Source organism: Pistacia vera, unplaced genomic scaffold (assembly GCF_008641045.1).
Source record: "Pistacia vera cultivar Batoury unplaced genomic scaffold, PisVer_v2 Contig507, whole genome shotgun sequence".
Taxonomy (NCBI): domain Eukaryota; kingdom Viridiplantae; phylum Streptophyta; class Magnoliopsida; order Sapindales; family Anacardiaceae; genus Pistacia; species Pistacia vera.
In genome coordinates this window covers 289,348-294,853 of record NW_022196343.1, presented here as the reverse complement: position 1 = coordinate 294,853, position 5,506 = coordinate 289,348, and the positions used below count along the sequence as shown (strand labels likewise).

Below are 5,506 nucleotides of genomic sequence, written 5' to 3'. Positions count from 1 at the left end.
ATGTTCTCACTTAGGCATTTTATCAAACAACAATTGTGCCTAAACAAACCCTAATTTAATTATCTTTCAATTTGTTTCCTAAACCATCCAAAATGAGAGAAAAAGTCTCTTGTATCATCACTATAACCCCACGGCACAAACACTCCCACAATACTTCTCCAATTCTTTTAATTTCATCATCTCAAACTACATTCTCATCACTCAACAACACTTCTGATAATTGAAGTGTATTCAACAACCACAAAGAAAATATTCATCTCAACTCAATTCTCAATAACATAACATACTTATACATACATAAATCTCTACTCAATTTCTACTCAAAAGATTTCTCGAATCTCAACTTGGGTTGGATTTACTTACCTTGTAATGGAGAGATTTCACTAACACTTTTCCTTTCCTTTGATAGCTTGTCTCTTCTCTACAACTTTAAACAATAAAACCATAAGACTTCAATATACATATATAAGCAAAACTTCACATCTAAAACAAGAATCCTTACCTTAGGATGCCTTAGATTAACTTTCTACCCCAAACTACTCAAAAAAACCCTCTAAAATTCTTGAAATATTGAAAGAAGAGTTGAGAGGAAGTGGTGAATTGGAATGGTGGTGGAGAAGAAAAAAATGAAGGGTTTTCTAAACCCAAATCCCTTATTAACTTACAATTAACACATGCCTTCCCATTTTGCCCTTGCTCTTTCTTGGAAATTTTATCTATGTCCCTTAGTCAATTACAATAATGCCCTCATTTTTATTGCATTCTCCATGAAATTCTATCTCTTTTCACTGGCTAATTTTTCAACTAATTTTGAGTGAAAAGACCATTTACCCCTAATGAAAGTTTAAGGGATTTTCTTCACATTTGTCTCAAAATAACTTTAACAAAATTCAACTAAGGGTATAAGAACATAAATTAAATTACGTACCTCCATGTGGGCATTACAATATACCTCTTTAACCAAATATTCTATTGAATTTACTTTCTATTTATTCTTTGCTTCTATTACTAGTTGTCCAGGAAGCTTGAATTCATCTCGAGTTTGGACGATTTAGTTGGGGAAGGAGGGGTATTGGTTTAATATTTTAGCAATCTCTCGGGATAATATGATTCAAATTTAGTTTTGGCTGCAATAACTCCCAGCACTCTTAGATCGTCTTCTCAAACCCAACTGATCATCTTCGAGGTCCTCCACCTCAGTGTTCACCTATTATCTTCCGAGTGAATAAGACTCAAAAAAGTGTTGAATATTCTGATTTATTTACGTTTTTTTTCTCTGTGGAATTGAATGTAACAAGCAGTCGTTATGGTTGCTTTTTTTGCAGGCGGGCATGGCCAAACGGATAGGGAGGGAAAGTTTGAATGTTCTGTGACAGAAAGAACAGGTAATAAAAAATTACAGTGAGGTACTAGGATTCATTCCTGCTTAAAAACATGTCTAGATTTCCAGGTTTCACAGATTGGTTTTTTGCTCAATAATCTGCGTGCATTTATTTTGATTCCATGCCAAAACATTAAAGCCGTCACTAGGTCGAAGAGCTCAGATTGTCACAAGAAGATTAATATGACTTTTGTTACATTCAAAATCTTGACAAGAATTTGGATAATCTAATGCCATCTTATTTGTAATTTGCTATAAGAGATGAGAAATTGGGATTGAAGCTAGGAATCGGACTTGGTAATATACCTCTTTAACCAAATATTCTATTGAATTTACTTTCTGTTTATTCTTTGCTTCTATCACTAGATTTCCGGGAAACTTGAATTCATCTCGAGAATTAATTTTTGGGGAACACGAGTATATGAATCAGATATTAAAACTATACAAAAGCTTGAATTATCGTCTCTTAATTGTCTAAGCTATGAGGCAAAGTTTCTATCAATCGTTTGCATGTCCATTGACATAGAAAACCCATTAACATGTTATAATTGTTCTTGTCCTCTAAGAAAATTTCTTTGGTATTATGGTCTCTATTCGTGTTAAAGACATATCAAAAGTTACAGGTAAAAATATAGCCATCATGTCCCTTTTCCTAGAACTTGAACTATTTCAGTTAGTCTTGCAAGTGATTCTTGATGTATATATACAAATATTTGTGGCATTGAGGCCCTTCAAATTGACCATTCAAAATTGTCTTAACAATTTGCCATCATTGTGTTAAGCTAATTCCTTTCTTCAATTAATTGTAGGCATGTCAATCGCTGCAACTAGCATATTGATAGTTCTGGCCTTTTACTTATGGAAAAAATCGTCACCACATAATGTCATGGTCTTCTACAAGAAGAAAACTAATAATTACAAAAACATTGAGGCATTTTTCAGGAATCATGGATCCATTGCTCCTAAAAGATATAGTTATTCAGATATTAAGAAAATGACCAATTCGTTCAGCGGTGAAGAATTTAATTGATTCCAAAGGTAATGGTGAAGAATTTATCAATGGGGTTGCTAGCATTAGTAGGACTTCCCATGTCAATGTTGTCACTCTTTTAGGTTTCTGTTTTTAGGTTCGTACAATAGCTCTCATCTACGAGTTTATGTCAAATGGATCTCTTAGAAATTCATAGAAGAGAAGAATCCATTGAAGGTTGATCATCAATTGAAGTGGAGAACATTGTACCAAATTGTGGTAGGTATAGCCTAAGGGTTAGAGTATTTACACCGCGGTTGTAACATACAAATTTTGCAGTTTGACATAAAACTTCATAACATTCTCCTAGATAAAAATTTTTGTCCAAAAATCTTTGATTTTGGTCTTGCTAAAATTTGCCCCCAGAAAGAGAGTATTGTATCAATGACAAGTGCACGTGGGACTTTTGGTTATATTGCTCCAGAAGTATTTTCTAGAAACTTTGGAGCAGTGTCTTACAAGTCAGATGCTTATAGCTATGGAATGATGGTTACAGAAATAACAAGAGGAAGACAAAATAACAATGTGGGAGTTGATAATAGCATTGAATTATATTTTCCGCAATGGATTTACGAGCGTCTTGAAGTAGGTGAAGAACTTGGACTGCTAGGCATTTCAAATGAAGAAGATAAAGAATGTGTAAGGATGATTATAGTGAGCTTGTGGTGCATATAGACTAATCCTTCAGACCGGCCAACAATGAGTAGAGTAGTGGAGATGTTGGAAGGGAGCATCAATTCCTTGCAAATTCCACCCAAGCCTTTCCTATCTTCACCGGGATCAGCCCCAAGAGATTCTTCGATTAACCTACTAAGTTAAGTAGTTCCTGAAATGATGTATTAATCAACATGCATATCCTCATACTAAGAATCGTGACTTCAGATGTATTAGTAAATTTTCAAGTTTTTCTGTTGATTAAAACCTCTGCTTTTTAAGTCTGTTCTGGTCATAGGCACTAAATGATCACTGGCTTGCTTTGCTCCTTCGCCTTCACCTCAACCCAAAAAGCTAAATAATCATTATTACTATATATTTCTGTTGGACTCTTGAATGCAATTTTTGTTTGTTTAATGAGAATTAAGTGTCAGTTAAATGTATACTCTTCTATTACAAGTCTTCTTTCCAAGTCAATTGCTCAATTATCTAGCCAAAGGACCAGGATCATCTCTGTTGGCTTTTTAGCTAAAGGTGTAAAGGAAAGAAGAAAGAGTCGAATGCAATGAAGTTGGCTTAAGAGTTCATCTGATTTTCATTAACTTAAACTGAAAATATATACAAAAGTTTCACATCAACTGTTACACCTAAACTTGCAGTGATTTTTCTAAAACATTACTCCAGCACCACGCAAATCTAATAAACAAAAAATATGAATTTTAAACTTTAAATGCAACTACATTACTTGCTGCAGTTAACACAAAAACAGCTGACTTAAACGACATTATTTTCAACTCCAATCACCTACTTCTTTCAGCTACATTAAGTACTATTCCAGAAAATATCACTTGGCTTAACAATCTCCATCTGAGCTTTTAAAGTCTTCTTTGTAATTGTGTAATAGTTTAATAGAAAACAACATATAATATATATGTATTACAAGAGTTGAAATATAAATCAACAAGATACACAAATATATGATATATAATTCAGAAGACTCCAAGTCAACTACTGTTTTGGAGGATAAACAAATGAGAAGAAACAATAACAGAAATGATATAACAAAAGAAGTAATTCAAAGATTTCCTGATAGTAATAGTTGATGTTTGGTGGAGATGATGTCATATCTGTTGCCAATTAGGGAATTTTTGAATGTCTCCTGTGACTAAGCTTCTGTTCTTTATTATCTCTTGCCTTAGCTCAAGAAGAAGATGGAGTCAGCCCCAGATTTCTACCTTTTGAATGTGGAAAACTGGGAAGCATAGGCTTTCCCTTCTTCAGTGGAACGAATTCTGATTGCGGATTATGGAAGATAGATAAAGGTTTCAGTTGAATAAAGATTGGCCATGGTTCTATGTTACAGGGATCTCTCAGACTAACATGGTTTCGCTTCAAGAATACGAAACAATACCACCAAAGCCTTTGGGCACTTGTGCCTTCAAAAATTTGAGCCTTCCTTTTATATCTTTGAACAATTCAATCAAACCTTTTTCAGATGTCCTGGTAATAGAAGTATTGCAAATTTAATTTCGGACTGCAAAGACTAAACGGCTCAAGTGATGATAAATTCCAACGACTTAATTCCCATTGTTTTGTGATTCAGCTCCTAGTGAACAAGAATCAAAACAATGTCGACTTCCTTAATTTATATATTGGTTGGTTCTGCCTTCAACTGAATGTAAACAGAGCATGTCAAAAGTGTTATGAGACAGGTGGCCGATGTTAAATTAACAGCAAAGGGCCAATAACTAATTTGAAAGAATAGGTATCAAAAATAATCTGTCTAGTTTATTTTGTATTTATTGCAACAAACATGGTTGTGTTTTGGAATATGAACACTCTTTGGTAATTGATGAAGATGTTGCTGAAGAAGAAAAAGGCAAACAAGAAGAAAAAGGAATTTATGTTTTAGCCAAATTTTATTTTAGGTGTTTGTATTTCAGAATATTTGTTTTCCTTTACTTCGAGTTGTATTAGGAAAGAAGAATTGGTTTAGGATTTTATTTTGAGTTAAAATATGAGAATGAATTAAATGGAGGAGTCTTATCTGAAATATGAATCCTAGTAGAAAATGAATGTCATAAGGTAAATGACTTTAGGTATCGGGTAAATACTAAGGGTATTAAACACTATAGGAACAAGATGTCAGCCTATGTAAAGGGTTGATTGTGTCCTCCTATGTAAAGGGTTGATGGTGTTGCACTAATAAAACACCATAGGGTGGAATTCCCGCCTAAGTACTAGGTTGATGGTGTGATGCACTCAGGTATTGCGTTCTGTAAATCATTGTGGATTTCTCTCATCTGCGAATGTAGACAAGTTATGCCAAACCACATAAATATTGTGTCTTTGTGTGGTTGATATTCTTCCCATATTGTGTTGTTCTTTATTTTATATTTTACTCCTCCGATTTTTAACATTATGCGAGAAAATTCACACAT

At 33.8% G+C, this 5,506-nt stretch overlaps 1 pseudogene; it reads left to right on the top strand.

The window, feature by feature from the left end:
* The first annotated feature begins 1,964 nt into the window (after positions 1 to 1,964).
* On the top strand, positions 1,965 to 3,230 carry LOC116105903 (annotated as a pseudogene).
* Positions 3,231 to 5,506: the final 2,276 nt, after the last annotated feature.